Source organism: Pholcus phalangioides, unplaced genomic scaffold (assembly GCF_987345545.1).
Source record: "Pholcus phalangioides strain wild (caught in Gottingen) unplaced genomic scaffold, Ppha-v1.0 ptg000031l_1, whole genome shotgun sequence".
Classification (NCBI taxonomy): domain Eukaryota; kingdom Metazoa; phylum Arthropoda; class Arachnida; order Araneae; family Pholcidae; genus Pholcus; species Pholcus phalangioides.
The window spans coordinates 10,493,637-10,513,268 of NW_028301621.1; the positions used below are offsets into that span (position 1 = coordinate 10,493,637).

Consider the following 19,632-nt stretch of genomic DNA (forward strand, 5'->3'; position numbering starts at 1 on the left):
CCGAGTAATAAACTTGTATTTTGGTGCCCCCCCTCCCTCCCCACCCGCCTTGAAAATGGAGTGAGACGACGATGCTCCTTTTTATCATCAGGTGAAAAGGAGGAGGAGAATGTTAAGAAGAGCTGCTTCCTACTGATACAAGGAATTAGAAACTTCTCCTCACCCACAAGGGAATTAGGAGGTGGCCCCAACAGCAAATGCTTTTATCTGAGTGAGGTCGAAGGCTGGTGATACACAGTACTGTGTATACATCCGGTAACGTGTTCTTATTGATCCGGTAGGATTTTTCCGGATCCCAGAAACTTCCGAATGATGCCCAACCCCCCATAAATTTTTTTTTTTCTTATTTATTTATTTTTTCTTTTCTGGCTCTCTCTTTCTCTCGTTCGATAACGCATGTTACGAGAGCAATCGGAGGATGTATTTGAGGATTCCTTGATTTCCTGAGATGATTCACCTTGGCTTTTTTTTTCTTCTCGTGATGAAAAAGTTTTCTTTTTTTTTCTTCTCGTTTTTCTACCTTTTCTCCTGTGTGTTCTTAAGTATAAGTAAACACGTTAGCTGAGTAAATACCTAATACTCTTCCATTTGAGCAGTTAATTTAGCGGTAAATACCGAGATTTATCCGCCGAGTTCTTTTCGTTTAAGGATGAAGTTGCCACCACTGTCTTCATAGACATACACGTAAAAACGCTACCGTTACCAATGTGACATCTTATACGAGTGTATTTTATTTTCCTTCTGGTAAGCGGAAGTCTACTACAGCAAAAGTGCACAACCTCCGGCCCGCGAGCCAAATGCGGCCCACTAAGAGGTCCCGTCCGGCCAGCGAAAAATGTTCCGTTACAAAAGTATAAATACATTCAACACGATAAATGTCTATGCTGACTACTTCATTTATAAAAATACGGTAAATCGTGATCCACCAACTATCGCCAAAAAATTGTCAAATGCAAGGAAAGTTGTCAACTACAGCCAGAAAAAATTGTCAAATCGTCAAAGGTAAGTGAACTTGCAAATTACAGCCCATAAATTTTCACAGGGAACTGAAATTGCCAATTAAAGCCAAAAAGAAGGTGCAAATTACAGCCAAGCAATTGTCGAAGTCAAGTGAAGTCACTGAACACAGTAAAGAAATTTTCAAGTGTTGGGTTTTTCAGCCTAAAAGATTGCCAAAGGCTAGTAAAGTTGCCTAATTCCAGCCAAGAAATTTTCAAAGTCAAGTAAAGTCGTCGATTATAGCATAAAAAGTTGTTAAAGACTAGTGAAATTGCTAATAACCGCCAATAAATTTTCAAATGCAACTAAAATTGCCAATCACAGCCTGAAAAATTATCAAGGGCAAATAAAGGTGCTTATTACAGGGGGAAAAATGGCAATGGCAAGTGAAAGAGTTACTAATTGCAGCCAATAAATTTTCGAACACACACATTGCTTCAGAGCGTAACTTCCCCCTTCCCACTATGACGCATGCGCTATGACGGCAATAATAAAGACTACTGTGAATATGCGGCGTAAGTGGTAAAACTTAGTTGATTCACGAAACAGATGCAGTATAGCTGTGTGGTAATCAGGCCCGTCATTTGGGGGGGGGGGGTCAAGAGGGGGCCGTTGCCCCCCTGGCTTTTGAAAATACACCACAAATGGTGTATATATATATATATACAGGTTGATTATAAAAAACTATCCCGAGATATGGGCCCCTAACTATCATACCATTCACAGAAACTGAATGAAAGTTTGGCATAAGGTATTTTGATGTATGCGCTCAAGAATGATATGGAAAACAACAGTGTCACTCTAACAGTTACGGTTACAGTGAGAAAATTTCGAAAATATCAAATGGCAACACCAAGTTTTTTGTATTGGAATGTGATCTCCATTGTGAAAAACCCTAAATAGCGTTCGAACGGCAACTGTAGCATGAAAATCACCGGCGGTAGATAGGCTAAAAGTGAAGACAACCAATAAGGACAGAGAAGCAGCATGAAATAAAGCATTTGATTGTGTTTCACAAATTTTCCACATGACCTTGTGGAGGACTAATCAGGCTGGGATCGAAGAAACGGTGTGACGAATGAAACGAACATTAATGCTCTGGTGCACGGCAAAGTCCTTTTTACTTTTTCCTTGCCTAGCTCCGGGGATTTTCGTGCTACAGGTGCCATTCCAACGCTATTCAGGGGTTTTCAGTATGGAGATCGCATTCCAATACAAAAAACTTGGTGTTGCCATTTGATATTTTCGAAATTTTCTCACTGTAACCGTAACTGTTAGAGTGACACTGTTGTTTTCCATATCATTCTTGAGCGCATACATCACAATACCTTATGCCAAAATTTCATTCAGTTTCTGTGAATGGTATGATAGTTAGGGGCCCATATGTCGGGATAGTTTTTTTTATAATCACCCCGTATATATGCATATATTGAGTACATGTTCTTTGCCCTCCCTCCCCCCGGAAAAAGTTGAAATGACGGCCCTGGGGTGGAAATTGAATGTGTGAGATGCTGTGCGGCGCTATAGCGGCATGCATCTGTTTCTGATTTGTTAAGTATTTGAGTAGAAAAGAGCTTCATCGTCTGCCGTACTCTCGGATTTAAACCTTACGACTTTAAACCTTAGGAAAGCGGGGAAATTTTTAGCCCTCCCTATACATACTTGAATAATAGTTCCAGGCATTATTCAGGCAGTGTCGCCTTCTTCGCAGAGCGCAGACAGACGTTCAACATGTCACTTGATGTAACGGTAATCACATAACATAAAAAAAAAATAAAAATTCATGCACTGTCCACTTTCACTTCAAAATATGAAAGACAGATGGCAGCACCAGAGTATGACGCGGAAATGCACAAATGGAGTGCGATAAGCCACCACCAAACAAGAACATGGCTCAGACCAACACCTATTGGCTCCCGCTCGTTAAGTTCGGTAGATATAAAAATTCAATTCAGAATATGGCTCCTACTCTGTCCCAAAGAGGGATATAAGCGAATAACGAAGCCACGCTTGAGAACTTGAGGCTATCACCGATAGATGCCACCTTCGTTTCCAATCCAACTCGTTAATGGCAATAAATTACGGTATAGCGATATGGCCGGAGTTGGTGTCCTCTGCTCGGGTTTTTTTATTGTCGACAAAGCCCATTTTTCGAACTCGAATTTCACACTCCTCTTGGAGCAGTGCTCAAGAGCGGATCCAGACGGGGGGGGGGGGGGGGGGGGGGGGCGATCGCCCCTCCCAAGAACCGAATAAATATGGGAGAAATTTGTCTGTCCCGTGAAATACGGATGATCCAATGCACCTACACAGGAAGTCGCTTCTCCGACACATCGCCCTGGATCCGCCTGCCTTCGTTCCATTCGAAGCTGAAGATACCTGCCTTCGTTCCATTCGAAGCTGAAGATACCTGCCTTCGTTCCATTCGAAGCTGAAGATACCTGCCTTCGTTCCATTCGAAGCTGAAGATACCTGCCTTCGTTCCATTCGAAGCTGAAGATACCTGCCTCGGCTTTATTCGCAGCTGAAGATGCCTGTACATCCTCCACTCATTGCGCAGTTTAAGATGTCTGTCTCAGCTTCTTTCCTAGCTGAATATTTCTGCTTCTGCTCCATTCCCAGCAGCTGAAGATGTCTGCCTTTGCTCAGGAACGGGTCCAGGGGTGGGGGCGATAGGTAAGAACCGAATAATATTGGAAAATTTTCCTGTCCCGTGAAATACGGGACGATCCAACGAACTTACAAAATTCGCTTCTCCCGATACATCTACCTGGATCCGCACCTGGCGGTGCCCAGGGCCGTCTTAAGAGTATCATGGGCCCCCGGGCCAAGTGGTTTTTCTGAAGCCCTACCTGGTAAATTCTAGAAAAGTTTTACCTGGTTTCATTTTTGTGAGGCCCTTTTTCACTTGAGGCCCCCGGGCCGAGCCCGGGTGGGCCCATGCGTTAAGACGGCACTGGCGGTGCCCCATACAGCGGCGCAGGTCGCACGGCCAAAGAACCGTCCCTAGTTATGAACACCTATTATGGTTTCTTTTCTGAGTTGTTTCCAACTCCACTGCAACATTACAAGAGGGTGCCAAAATGCTTGCTTGACACAGCTGACCAAACCTCTAGTTGTGGCCCGGGTCTACGATGGTCTTAAGGTGGCCTTGATGTACAAATGGGTAGGGGCAGAAAAGAGAAAGGAATCTCTGCTCGTGCGGGATCTATCAATCCCGCGATGACGTTTCTCAGCTCAACATTTTTTTTTTACCTTCCAACTTGGATTTGGCACCCTTTCCTAGAGAGGTGCCCCATGTGACTGCAAAGGTCGCACGGCCTCTGTGAGGGCTGAAAGGCTTCAGCCTAGTTTCTTATAATTTTTGTTTTTTTCATACTATAAATTATTCATCGAGGGACCAGTGAAAAATCTGGCCTCTAAGGCCCCAACAAAGACCCCAGCCTAGCGACCCCTGCTGCAGGGACGTGGGTGCGATAAATGCATCCAATCTTCCCGCTGGGCCAGTACGTCCTATAGAAATTGTATCTAGGAAGTAATGAGTCCCGTATATACAGGGTGATTCGAAACGTTACGCCGTCCGCCAAAGCAGTTTTTTTTTTGCCTTGTGGCATTTGCAGAGAATTCACAATGGCACTAACAATTTTAAGGGAGAATTAAAATTAATTTAATACTCTATAGAACACTTTAAGACATTCATTTTTAAAAAATATTGTTGGTGCTGCCACCTACTTTCAAAATCAGAAGTGCAAATCTACAGTTCAGTAATTTTTTCAAGACCCGAGGAGACATCCAAAACAAAGGACTTCCACACAAGCAGACGACAGGTAAGATCGTAAAAAGTGAATTTTTCCACACTCCACTTTATAGGAGGTCCGGAAATTTCGCCTCCGACATTTCGTCCCCGACATTTCGCCCCCGTCACATTTCACCCCTGGCATTTTGCCCCGGTACATTTGGTCCGTGGGACGTTTCACCCCCGAAATTTTCGCACCTGATATTTCACCTGCCATGAACGCATGAGTGACTGACTGTGTGAGTGACCATATAAGTGCATGAGTGACTAAGTGAGTGTGAAATCGGCTTTACTAGTGAGTTAGTGACCGTACAAATGACTAAGTGAGTGACAGAATGACTGACCACGCGAGTGAGCGAGTGACAGTATCTATGAGTGTGGAATTGACTGTATGAGTGAGTGACCGTATGTGTGTCCAAGTGAGTGATTGACCATATGAGTAACCGAGTAGTTGACCGTACGAGTGACCGAGTGATTCACCATATGAATGATTGTATGAGTGACCAGGTGTGCGTGAAGGTATGAGTGTCCAAGGAAGTTACACTGAGTGAGACCATATGGGTGACCGAATCAGTGCTGATTTGAGTGACCGAGTGAGTGCTGATTTGAGTGACCGAGTGAGTGCTGATTTGAGTGACCGAGTGAGTGCTGATTTGAGTTTCCAAGTGAGTAACTGCGTATTTCACTTTATGAGTGATATAGTGAGTGACCATATGAGTAACTGTAATAATGACCCAGTGAGTGACCATATGAGTGACCGTAATAATGACCAAGTGAGTGAGCACGTGAGTGATCAAACAAGTGACCGGAAGAGTGACGATAATAATGAACAAGTGAGTGACGGAATGAGCGACCAAGTGAATGTATCGTATGAGTAACCAAGGAAGTGACCGTATGAGTGACCGTAAGAATGACCAAGTGAGGATATGAATGATCGAGTGAGTGGTCGTATGAGTGATTAAGTTAGTGGTCGTATGAGTAACCAAGGAAGTGACCGTATGAGTGACCGTAAGAATGACCAAGTGAGGATATGAATGATCGAGTGAGTGGTCGTATGAGTGATTAAGTTAGTGGTCGTATGAGTGATCAAGTGAGTGACCGTATGAGTGACCGTAAGAATGACCAAGTGAGGATATGAATGATCGAGTGAGTGATTAAGTTAGTGGTCGTATGAGCGATCAAGTGAGTGACCGTATGAGTGATTAAGTTAGTGGCCATATCAGTGATCAAGTGAGGGACCGTATGAGTGATTAAGTTAGTGGCCATATGAGTGATCAAGTGAGAGACCGTATGAGTGACTAAGGTAGTGGCCATATGAGTGATCAAGTGAATGACCGTATGAGTGACCAAATGATTCACCGTATGATTGACCAAGTGAGTGACCGAATGATGGAACGGGTGAGTGTCTGCAAAGATGATCCCCCTCTTCATCTCCCACTCTTATGGGTGGTTTTGTAATACTTAAATGGGCCCTAAAAATTTGGAATTTTCTGTAAAGCATAAAATAATTGTTTCGAAATTTACGTTGCAGCGAAATTTTTTTAATAAGCTGGAGTGTATAATAGTCCTGAAGAAAAACATTAAAATCCCCCAAACTACCCCCTTCCCCGCTTAATACGTTCGCCAACGCATTTGTGACAGCAATTGACATATTATATAATATTATGTTTTGTGCAAATTTCGCCGCATACTCACCTAACATTCAAACAAGGGCCGAAATGTCGGGTTTGAAATGAGATATCCGGTCCAACTCACGTAGTCGCTCACTTGGTCACGCATACGGTCACTCACTTGATCACTCATACGGTCACTCACTTGATGGCTCATAAGATGACTCACTTTGCCGCACACTTTGTTATTCCTGTGGTCATTTCTACGGTCACTCATACGGTCAGGTCATGTGAAAAATCGGTAAATGTCTACCGGTATAAAATAACTTACCTAATCATTCATGCGTTCACTTATACAATCATTCATATGTTCGCTATACAGTCACTCATGCCATTGCTCATGCGGTCAGGGCAGGTGAAATGTCAGGAAGTATATGTTCAACTCACTTGGTCAGGGAAGGCAAAGTGTCACAAGTAGATGCCAAACTCACTTTATCACTCATACGGTCACTTATATGGTCATTCTTACCATCAATCATCTGTTCACACATACGGTCATTCATACCATCGCTCAGACGGTCAGGGCAGGTGAAATGTGAAGGGAGTAAATTTCCAGTTCACTTGATCACTCATAGGGTCACTCACTTGGTCACTCACACGGTCAGGGCAGGCAAAATGCCATCGGGTCTAAATGTACAACTTGCCTGATCATTCATACGGTTACTCACACCATCATTCACATGGTTACTCGTATGGTCATTCATACGGCCAGGGCAGGTTAATTGTCACAGCCAGCTCACTTGGTTACTCATACGGTCACTCACTTGGTCACTTGTACCATCATTAATCTGTTCTCTCATACAGTCAGTTCAGGCGAAATGTCGGGAGAGTAAATGTCCAACTCACTTGATCACTGATAGGGTCACTTAATTGGTCACTCACTGGGTCGCTCATATGGTCAGGGCAGGCGAAAGGTCCGGGGTGAAATTTCCGGTTGCCAAATGTAGGGGGGGGGGAACGTACTAGGGGCGAGATATCGGGGACGAAATGTCGGGGCAAAGATTCCGTGAACCACGTTATAGTAATGTGCTGCCATCTAATTTCAAATTTAACAGTGACTCATGTGGTGACGATGAAGTTAATTAAAAAAACCATATTCTTCATTCCGCTCCGTTCCTTACAGACAAAGCTCATAAACTGAACTGGAAATTTAAACTGAAAGTTCGGCTATTTTATTTGAGCATAAGGAGACGTACAAAACAAAGAACCTCTTAATGAGCAGACGACAGACGGTTTGTTCGGTTCCCTACAAGCCAAGCTCACAAACAGAACTGGAAGTTTGAACTTCCAGTTCGGTTATTTTTGAAGGACACAAGGAGAAGTCCAAAACAAGTAACCTGGAGAGAAGCAGACGACAGAGATTATATGAGGCTTGCATCGAGCTTATATTGCTGGATTGAGCATCTAGCCGCCGCGACTGCAGCGACATCAAATGTGAGGCGTGACTCGGCGAAAACAAAGTTCCCGCCTGGCAATTTGCCCATAGAAATGTACAGTTCGGTTTCTAAATATTGGGTTTTAAAGATTTAAAAAAAAGATCGAGAACTCTCTCTTCTTCTCTCTCATCTAAAGGTGAAAAGGATTAAATTATTTATTTTTCATTAATACTGGAATAATTTCTTTCATTAATGGTGTAATAATTTCTTTCATTAATGGTGTAATAATTTCTTTCATTAATGGTGTAATAATTTCTTTCATTAATGGTGTAATAATTTCTTTCATTAATGGTGTAATAATTTCTTTCATTAATGGTGTAATAATTTCTTTCATTAATGGTGTAATAATTTCTTTCATTAATGGTGTAATAATTTCTTTCATTAATGGTGTAATAATTTCTTTCATTAATGGTGTAATAATTTCTTTCATTAATGGTGTAATAATTTCTTTCATTAATGGTGTAATAATTTCTTTCATTAATGGTGTAATAATTTCATTCATTAATGGTGTAATTATTTCTTTCATTAATGGTGTAATAATTTCTTTCATTAATGCTATAATAATTTCTTTCATTAATGGTGTAATAATTTCTTTCATTAATGCTGTAATAATTTCTTTCATTAATGGTGTAATAATTTCTTTCATTAATGCTATAATAATTTCTTTCATTAATGGTGTAATAATTTCTTTCATTAATGGTGTAATAATTTCTTTCATTAATGGTGTAATAATTTCTTTCATTAATGGTGTAATAATTTCTTTCATGAATGCTGGAATAATTTCTTTCATTAATGCTATAATAATTTCTTTCATTAATGGTGTAATAATTTCTTTCATTAATGCTATAATAATTTCTTTCATTAATGCTATAATAATTTCTTTCATTAATGGTGTAATAATTTATTTCATTAATGCTATAATAATTTCTTTCATTAATGCTATAATAATTTCTTTCATTAATGGTGTAATAATTTCTTTCATTAATGCTGTAATAATTTATTTCATTAATGGTGTAATAATTTCTTTCATTAATGCTATAATAATTTCTTTCATTAATGCTATAATAATTTCTTTCATTAATGGTGTAATAATTTCTTTCATTAATGGTGTAATAATTTCTTTCATTAATGGTGTAATAATTTCTTTCATTAATGCTATAATAATTTCTTTCATTAATGCTATAATAATTTCTTTCATTAATGGTGTAATAATTTCTTTCATTAATGGTGTAATAATTTCTTTCATTAATGCTATAATAATTTCTTTCATTAATGCTATAATAATTTCTTTCATTAATGCTATAATAATTTCTTTCATTAATGGTGTAATAATTTCTTTCATCAATGGTGTAATAATTTCTTTCATTATTTCTTGAATTTTTCTTCATCAATTCTGGATTTTCAGTCATTAATTCTGAAAATTTACTTCATTAATTCTGGAATTATTTCTTTCATTGATTTTGAAAATATATATCTTTAATTCTGGAATTGCTTCTTTCATTAATTTTGGAATTATCTCTTTCATCAATGCTGAAATTATTTCTTTCATTAATGATGAAATTATTTCTTTCATTAATTTTGGAATTATCTCTTTTATCAATGCTGAAATTATCTCTTTCATCAATGCTGAAATTATCTTTTACAATAATTCTAGAATATTTTCTTTCATTAATTCTGGAATTATCTCATCGATGCTGAAATTATTTCTTTCATTTATTGTTTTAAATTCCTGTGGATGCCATAAGAAAATAACGGGGGATCGTGTTAGTTTTCACCGAGTCTCATGATGTTCGGACGAAAGATGTTGCGGGACACCGTTCTCAGCACTGACAAGGCGGAGACCGCTGACGTCATACTCTTTCCAGTAATATAAGCTCGATGGAGGCTTGATTTATATACTGTTGGTGCTGCCGGACCACGCTAATTATTATTAATAATTTATGAATTTTGTAAAACTAATTTAAATGTCATTCCCTCTCAGTGGATCGTGTTTGATTACGATCCGGACTATCAACGCGTTCCTGAAATAATGAAAAAAAATGAGTGTAATAGAATGCGTTTTTTGTGAAAAAATATTTCCCTTTCAAGATTTACGTTCATAACTCGAAAAGTTTGTAAGTCGGGGAGCAACTACATAAAATTTTTTTAGAGGGGGGCCGCAAAAAATTTTTTTGCATTGGGCCCCGAAATTCTCCTAAGCCTGGACCTGTCGCCGATTTTTTGAATTTAAATATCTCTGGGAATAATGCAATTAAACACATGTAATTTGTTTTTTGGGCAGAAGAAAGAGCAACAAGTGTCTAAGTGGAAGTTAGAGAACGGGGGGGGGGGAAGGGATCGTGTGTAAAAATTTAAGTTTTTTATTTTGTGTACACTGTATTTTCATCTTCAGGACTCGTACAGGGTGATTTCTGGTCACATTTTGTGAATTTTTAAAATTCGAACCATATCACTATGACGAACGGTTGATGAGACAAAGGCTGTAACAACACTCTAAGGAAGAAACCATTGAATGTTAGAATGGCCATAATATTTCCAGTAGGCAGGGCCGCAAGTAGTGTTCACCATTCAACCTATCCTTCAGCATAACGAGGGGGTGCCTAAATGAGTGGTTGCCCCGGCTAACCAAGTATCCAGTTGCGGCCCTGCCAGTAGGTATCTTATTTCTGACGAATCGCCGTTATATATTGGGTAATTTTTCTTTCAGATACATTCTCAAGTTTGTAATTTACACCTTAGCATTTCTTTTACTTCTATAGATCCAACTACACAGTTGATCCACTAATGACCCTCAAAAACCATGTCCTTATTCTGTAGAACTTGGTTTACTGCATGGGCCTATCTGGGTACTTCTGGCACCGGGATGTCAAGTGACAATTAGATCTGGTTCCGATTTTCAAGAGTGGATATGCAAATAGGTAGGTAGGAATTTTTAGCTAGATAGTAGTGCCTATCTCAGAAAAATCGCATTGTACGTGGGCGTATGGTAATGTTAAGACAGCCCTGGGCGTACTTTACGAAAATTGTGAAAAGCTAATCAAAAAACTCAGCAAAATAATGTGGTCCATTTTGCAATATTATTAGTTTCTGATCTTATGTGCCATCCTTGTGATAATGATCTTCAACTATACAATCAAGTGTTCTTAAAATTTTAGGATCTTATATCGGATGGTCGATGTTTAAAAAAAATTGCAAATAAAAAAATTACCATTTGATATCTTTTTTGTGGTGCTCCTTTAGTACTGATGCCCTAAGCACGTGCTTATTTTGCTTAATGGTTAATCCGGCCCAGCGTAAAGAGCTCATACAAAAGCTCAACAGGAACGAAAAATTTCCGTCAATTACTGTTTTAGGAGAGACACAAATCCTAGGTCCACTAATAAAATAGACCAATACCTTCCGTCACCAACTTGGAAAGAAATTGATGGCATACACGCAGACACAGAAGCATTTTTACTCCCGAAAATTTTCCAAATTTACTGTGTACGTCACAGTTCCAGGCAGGTTAAATTATTTTATATCCACACCAGGAAGTTTCTGTAAATGCTTCTAACCAAATTCCGGAGCCGTCCATCTGACAGAAACGAACCACTCCAACGAATCCAAGGCACTTCTTTCAGTCCAAATCATGGCCCGTCTACTAATCCAATACCTCCTTATTCTTATCAACATCGTCTCCACCAAAGATAATCAACTCACACCCGCTCGAATAGTCATCAAACTCTATTTCCCGTGTCTTCCTACCTCACAAGAAATCCTTTTATTTTCTACCATTCTATTTTTTTTTCCCTTGTTATCCCAGACCTCGTCGTTTTACCGCAAAAGCGACCAATCTCTCAAATTAGGCTAAAAGGGAACGAACATCGGAATACATTCGATTCGGCTTCTCTTCTTCCATCGCAGACATTTTATCCTGTGCTTCCTGCCTACCATGTTCTAGTCATCAGCTTGACATTGAAAGACAAAAAAAAAAACAAGAAGAAATCCTCTTTAATGCAATTTGTGGAACAACACGAATCCTCAGGAGGATTCGACCGGGAAACAGCCTTTTCCGTGGATAGTAATAAAAAGAATAGACAAAAAGGAAAGGAAAGGTATATACAGATGTAAAAGTGGTGTAAAGACACCGAAAGTTTTGAGTAATCTTGTCGCAATCGAAGAACTCTCTCTGTCAAAGCTGTATGGAAGGAACTTTAGGGGTTGAAAAAGAGGGTGGACGGGATTGTGTGTGGGATGCACATGGAACTAAAGCTTTGGAAGTGGAAAGTGCCTAAAGGCAATAGTTCTCCCTCTTTCTCACACACGAACTTCTCTTTCTCCATCCGACCGAATTTTCTGCTCGGTCTAACACTACCGGAAAACTGTCAGGACATGTTGGATACCGTTCGTTATGTGTATGTGTGGCAACTTCTCCGTGGTCTAAATTAAGCGTGAACTGAAGTGACGATAAGCTTCAGCATGGACACCGTAGGAAGATTATATTTCTCTACACTGTCGATATTGCTTTTATATGGGCGGGGAGATATGGCGCGTATTCATCCTCACGTGTTTGTTTTAGGGAAGAGTATCGAAGGGATTATGATATCGCATCTATACAGTGGAAAAGCGTGCGATAACAATGTCTACTTGAATTAGTTTTCTCATCTTATTGGATCCTGTAGCAATCTATTTTTTTTTTCTTTACTTGGAATTGTGAAGTTCGATCTTTTCCGATAACGATTATGGTAAACAATCTTTATTTCTGTACAGTTACAGAGTCACCCCTCGGTTTACGAACTTAATTCGTACCAGAACTCCGTTCGTAAACCGAATTTTTTGCAAAGCGAAATATTTTTTCCCATGCAAATCAAAGTAAAATGAATAAATACGTTCCTGGGACTCCGAAGATTTCTAGTATGAACTTTTAAAACAGCTCCCGTCCTTAACCAATAGTAATCATTAAACAAACACTGAAAAAACTACCATAAATTTGAAATAGATGAAATTTTAATGGAATGGATGCCAATGCAAAGTCTGATTTCCTGAACATGTATTACCTATAGTCTTAGTATCAAAATCCTCACAATCTCCGCCTGAAACACTATCTGGCGCAAAACACTCACCGAACCAAATTGATGGTTCTGTAAGACACTTACAACCAAGCTTTGCAAATAAGAACCATACAACGCAGGATGATGAAATAATGTTTCCATAAGTTACTGATTGTTAGTTCGATGTCAGATATTATTGCAAAAACAACTTTAAAAAACAACATTCCTTCCGTTTCAGAGCTAACTATAAGGTTTCAAACGACCTGCTGATCCATGAGCTGGACAAAAGGAGTATTTGCCAATTTGGTGGTGGAAACTCTTTACTCTGATGAAATATAATTCCAAAATTCTGTCGAGAGAAAAAAATTGCAATTTCACACTTCTGAAATATGCTTCCTTCGGGATATAGACCATTTTGCGTGTTCGTAAACCGAGATTAGTCCGGAAACCGAATCATTTTTTGTTAACAGAAGTTCGCAAACAGACGTTCATGAACCATGGGCTGACAGAAGAGTGAGGACAGAGCCATTCACGATGGACCGAATAGATAAAACCATGGAATGTTTGTCTGGGATAAATAGGTTCCTCCACTCTATCAATGTCATGATCGAGTCTTTTTGACGAAATTTTGGCACACGCTTCGTTTGGAAGTACATATTTTATACAACGTCACTTTATCGAAAATGTTCGATAGGAAATCACCTTCATGAATAGGCTGTTGAAACTCTGAAGAAGAAGAATTAAGGTTTTTATTGAAGAAAAATGTAAAAAAATTAGAAATCAAGCAGAAATTTGAAAATTTTAATTTTTTTAAAATTTTGTCCAAGTTAATTTCAAGTTATCACAAAATGGCAATACATGGCGTTACATAACATAATTACTACAGTCGAATCCCGTTTTAATGAATACCGATATAGCGAAAATCTCGTTTTAACGAGCACGTTTCTAATCCCCAGATGAGTTTACATAGGAATAGTGCAAAAAACTGGAATTCTTTTATAAGGAAATTTCGTTATAACGAAGTGATTTCTCCGGTATCTTGGCGTTCGTTATAACGGGATTAGACTGTATTAGAAAAATTGAAATTTTTACAAATACTCGGTTTTCATCCGACAATTCATCCGGGACGTTATGTCATGATTGAGTCGCTTTTGACAGATTTTTGGTAGATGTTTTGTCGAACACCGAGAAGAACGTCTTTATTGATGACGGCATCTTCTCCTTTAATATGGACGATTTTAACCATCGTAAATGGTCTGTCAAAATTCTGAAGAAAAAATAGAGTAAGGTTCTTATAAGAAAAAATGCAAAAAAGAAAAAAGAAATACAATTCGTCATTTTAGTTTCTAGGAATTTAAAAATTTGTAATTTTTTTCCAAGCTTTTAACAACAAAGTCGGATAATCTCCATCTGACGAATCGGCGATAAATCTGGCAACCTTGTCGTAACTAAACCACGCGTTAGAAAAAGGAAGAAGGGAGGGAGTATATACATGATCATATATGGGCCCCTGTTTTTTTAATGGTCATATTTGGGCACTCGTTTGCTCGCTATTATTCCTTTATAGACCCACGGAAAGAGTGGTACATGGAGTCTGTACAAACACGATGATATTTTTTCATCTTTTAATATCCTCATATTTTCCCTAAGATATATGTAGGACGTAAGAAAAAAATAGTTTGTGGGAAGTTTACAAACTTCTTTTTATTTGAACTAAATTATGAAGGAGGATGGAGTTTGTACGGATTATGATTACTTTATCCAGCTGATGGAGCAGCATCCTTAGACAAAAAAAGGCAGGTCGCAATGAAAACAGGTTGAGAAATAGAGAAAATGGGAATTAAATCGCTATATTTATGCTGATGCTTTTTTCTCGATGTCAAATCATCAGATGGATTCTCTTAGATGTCTGTGTTTATTTCTTGCTAGTTAGTATGGCTTAACGTATTTATCTTTCATTAGATGGAAAAATACTTGTTATTTTTGCGAAGCTGTTCTTTGTGAGTGCATGCATATATATATGAAGACATTCTTTTTTAGAAGACCGTATACCAAAAGAAATACATATTCTGTGAGGATGCCTTTCTCTGGTAAGAAAATTTGTTTCTTGTGAATACTGTGTAAATCTAATATAACGATATTATACTCTGGTTCGATGAACTTTTCATGGCGTATCCATTTATAATAATAGTAATAAATAGGGCTGGCTCGATTAATCGATTAATTGTTAATCGTAGGTAAAAATTTTAGTTGAATTAATCGACTCGAACAATTCAATCAAGCAATTCATTCAAAAAATAAGTAATTTGACTTGATTAATTTCACTAAACACCGATTAAATGTCATAAATTATTGTACTAATATGTAACATTTTCGATAAGTGGTCATATTAAAAAAATGATTCAATATTTTGATCAAATTTTTCGGCATTGGAAAATACAAACTCATTCACCGAAAAATTGCGATCATTTGTGTTTCAAATTGAGTTAGATGGGAGTTTTAGAATGCAAGACAGATATTTATGGCCTCCACTATGAAACAGTATTTGTTAGTATTGTTAAAAAGCATCAGTTCCTCCCCTCACAAGCACCATTTGGGAGGAGTTTGAAGGAAAACTAGTAAGAGTATGATCGAAAGTAGTATCGAAATGAGTGACTAACCTAAAATAACAAATAGAAAAACCCTACAAGATTCAAATGAATAAATCCCAAGTTTTTTAACAAAATATGTTCAGCACACAAACATTAAATTGCCTTAAATTGCAGCCTTAATTTCTTATCTATTCCTATAATTGTTTCCATCTAGCAAATAGGTGTGTGAAATGAATAAATTACATTTTTACAGCATCAACATAGTTATGAAAAATATTTCTTTTAAAATTCTATAATCAATCGATTAATCGATTAAAACTTTTTGATTAACCAGCTAAAAATTTTAATCGATTAAAATCCCAGCCTTAGTAATAAATCCTTTATCGTTTCTCCGATTCCCTAAGTACCGTTATATGGGCGTTTCACCACTATTTTCTTGTAAATTATCATATATTACTTTTTTTTGAGGTTTCAGTAGTAAGTAGTCCTTATTTTTAGTTGCTTCACCAGTTTTCTACTTTTCAAGTTTTTCTTAATAATCCTCAGTGTTTGGACTGAATAATTTTTACTTCAATATATATCACATCAAACTCGTTTTTTTCCTCATCAGAGATCACAGTGAATTTGACTGCTTATGATTGAATTCAGCCGAAGTAAAAATTTTTCACAGAAAGTTTAAATTCGATATTACGTGTACCCATGCTATTTATTCTAAACTAGCTGTTACCAGCGGCTTCGCTCGCGTGGATTTGGTAATCTGAAAATTACTCGGTGATGATCCCCCCCCCCCATATAACATTTGAACGCTTCATGGCCCCCTTGGGGGTTGAATTTGCAGAAATCCCATCTTAGTTACCTTTGAACCCCCCCCCCCCCTATGAGCCCCTTAAGGGTAGAATTAAAAAAAAACCGCTACTTAGTAAGTTTTTGCGTCATGAAATAAAAAAACTGACCGAATTTCATAATTCAGCGGTTTCGGCACATGGTGTGATTTCTCTATGTTACTTTTGAACCACCTCATGACCCCCTTAGGGGTAAAATAAAAAATCCCTTCTTAATTAATCTTTACGTCATGAAATAAAACTACCATCCGAATTTCATAATGATAGCTTCAGCGGTTTCGGCTCGGCGATGTAGAATCAGTCAGTCAGGGCATGTTATGTTATGCATATAAATTTCATGTTTTTGTTTAAATTGTTGTAATATATAGCAGAGTATAGTTTCTTTATAATTTTCCAAATCAGACTTGCGATTCAGAGTTACGGAAGAAACATCTCACTGATGATGATGAGGGTGAAGAATTCATCGCCACAACCTCAAAACCGAAAAAAGCCGGAGTTAAAAAAGAACCGTGAGCGAAGAACCAAAAAAAAACCCCAAAAAAAGAAACCATTGCCGACATATGATGTGATTCTATTGGATGACGGACATGACGAGACTAAGTTTATCACGCACTTTTCTGTGTACAGTGGGAAAGGGATTGATGCGACAATGAATTCGAGAATGGTACATTTTTCTACATATTTGATGCGAAATGTTTTGACAACTTTTTTTTTAAATACCTTTCGCAATCTTTTTATTGGTCTTCCCAAAAACGTATAAGTACATCTTGGGTTTGATTGCGCACATTTCTTTAATTGGTACTGATTTTGTTTCGTCTTTAAAACATCCTAATTTTCCTGTATTAGTCTCGCTATACAATTGATGATTGGTAGGATAGTTGCTAGTATCCATAAAGTGACTGAAATGATTCTTCAAATCAGTATAAAGATCACGAGTATGGATGTGTAATAAAAGCGAATCGGTGTCAGTGTAAATTAGAGAACATTTTTCGTCATAAAAGTTTTTGAAATAGTCGTAATATGCTTTATACATATGCAGTTTGGCTAAGTTCTAATACAGTAAAACCGACATATATGGGTTTATTCAACAAATGATTGGTTTTCTTCATCTTAAAAATTACGAAATTGCCATTTATGCTTTCAAAATATTTTAAAACGGGGTTTGACATATATCGCTGACACTTGACTTTGGTAACTGCAGTCTTTACATTAACATGTTTTCTGACATTTTCACAAGTTTATCCAAAAAAAAAGAGAATTGTTTAGAAGCTTTAAAAAGGATCTATCTAATTCGCTATTTGCTTCTATACGTTTCTCATCATTGAATAAAATATATTACTTTCGTCACGTAGTTTGTCTAAAAGACAAACTCTATGTATTTTTTCGATTTTCAATTCCTGTTGAAAGTAGTACTTTAGATTGCAATAGTGAACAACGTATTTTTGTTTGTCGAACAAATTAGTTATCAACTTTTTCACCCCCTTATTAAATTTAAGGCCCAACTGTTTCATGATTCGTTTTTGATAGAGGGAAATCATATCATAACTTATCACTAAATGTTCTGCAGCTAATGGAAAGTCGTCAGTTTTCTTATGAATAGAATCGGGATAAATAAGATCAACCTCAAGAAAATAGCCAGTTTCACAGTTATCTGAAATCTTCGTTACATCCAGTTTTTGAATTTCACGGTTAGAAAGGCATTTAAAATTATCTATTGGAAGAAAATCAGTCATAACTACTCCGTATAAGTTATTCGCGTCGATGGACATGATATAACTGTTAGGTTTTTTGTCATCATAACCATCAATGTATGGATTATTGGCTTTTGCAAACCGTTTGTTAACGTAGCTGATTCCTCCACGTATGCCCGATTCAATGAAAAGATACGTATCAATGTTCAATAAAAGGTCTAATTTCATAGGTGTTATTTTTAATCCTGCATTAAATGAAAAATATGTCGTTTCGTGATATTTATATGCCAATTTTCTAAATCTTGAAAACATCGGCTAACAGTAAAACATCAGTCATTTAATACAAACGTATTTAGTCCTCAAAAGATTCACGTTTGAAATATTTCCATATGAGGTGAGCATGATTGTATTAATCATAAGTTACAGATATTTTCTAGTCAAAATATTACAGACCTTATTTTTTTCTGACAACTGGTTTTCATTTAAAACTTCTTTAGAGTCAAAGTAACTGTATGGAAATATTTCCTTTTGTTTTAAGAGATGGCGAATTCATAATTGCTTGTATTTAAATTATGAACAAGTAGAGATAATGAAGCGCTGAGAAAATTGAAACTATCGAGAAATTTTACTCTATTTCCAGAGAAAATGTTGTAAATTTTTCCATATTAACAGGTATACTATTTGCTACTTTCTGCTACAACGTTTTAGTATTAAGTGTAAATCACAGCCAGATCCGTTATGGATTATCACTGGAACAAAATATTTGTTGAGAAATCGGAGATTGCACGTTTGATGAGCGAGATCACGAAACACCCCTGCAAAATGATTATGATCCCTAACTCTCATTTCTCCACGAATAAAAGTTTTTTACACATATACGTCAATCGTTCGTATTTGTATACACTTAAGTTGATTCATTGATAGGAACATTCTTTTCAAAAGATTATTAAAACCATGTCTGCAATTTTATTGAGCAAAGCAAGAAAATTTTGGACAGCATCCTTTCCTACATAGTCTGCATGATAAAGTATAGTTGTTATTTACTAGCACTAGAGCATGTGAAATCGGACAGCGTGTTTCTATTTCCTGTGTAGAACTCGCAGTCAGATCCTGTTTTTTATCATAATTTTTTTTAATCAAATAGTAGTAGTTTCCATTATAAAATAAATCAACTACATTTGCTGTCTCCTTCTTACTTATTATATAAATAGGAAAAAATAATATCGATCATAAGGGAAAACATTTATCGAAAAATTATTTTTGTTTTCAAAATAAGCAATTTTGTGGATTCGCATAGGAAAAACTACGTTATTTATATTTAAAAGAGTTTGATGTACTTCTTATACGAATTCACATCGTTTTTGTGAGAAGAAACGGGAAAAAGCTTTGCTAAAATGTAGTAAATGAAGCGATGACCATCTTCACATTTTATGTTGAGTGTGCATTTTTTATTTTGTAGTTTTTTTTTGGTAGTATCTCTCCTACTAGTATTATGATATTTTCCTATATGTATGTCAATATGTTTGATAGTCTTTATAACCCAGCCGCTTTCAAACCTTACAAAGTTCTCGATGGAG

General features: G+C 37.2%; 1 long non-coding RNA gene across 3 annotated transcripts; it reads left to right on the forward strand.

Annotated features, from left to right (window-relative positions):
- The first annotated feature begins 710 nt into the window (after positions 1 to 710).
- Positions 711 to 18,446, forward strand: LOC149067400 (uncharacterized). Of its 3 annotated transcripts, XR_016195376.1 has the most exons (4): positions 711 to 1,002; positions 10,661 to 10,819; positions 14,972 to 15,021; positions 16,767 to 18,446. It is a non-coding gene; the product is annotated as an uncharacterized LOC149067400 (long non-coding RNA). The 3 variants fall into 3 exon arrangements; XR_016195377.1 differs by lacking the exons at positions 711 to 1,002; positions 10,661 to 10,819 and adding an exon at positions 8,021 to 8,037; XR_016195375.1 differs by lacking the exons at positions 711 to 1,002; positions 10,661 to 10,819 and having other exon boundaries at positions 14,875 to 15,021.
- Positions 18,447 to 19,632: the final 1,186 nt, after the last annotated feature.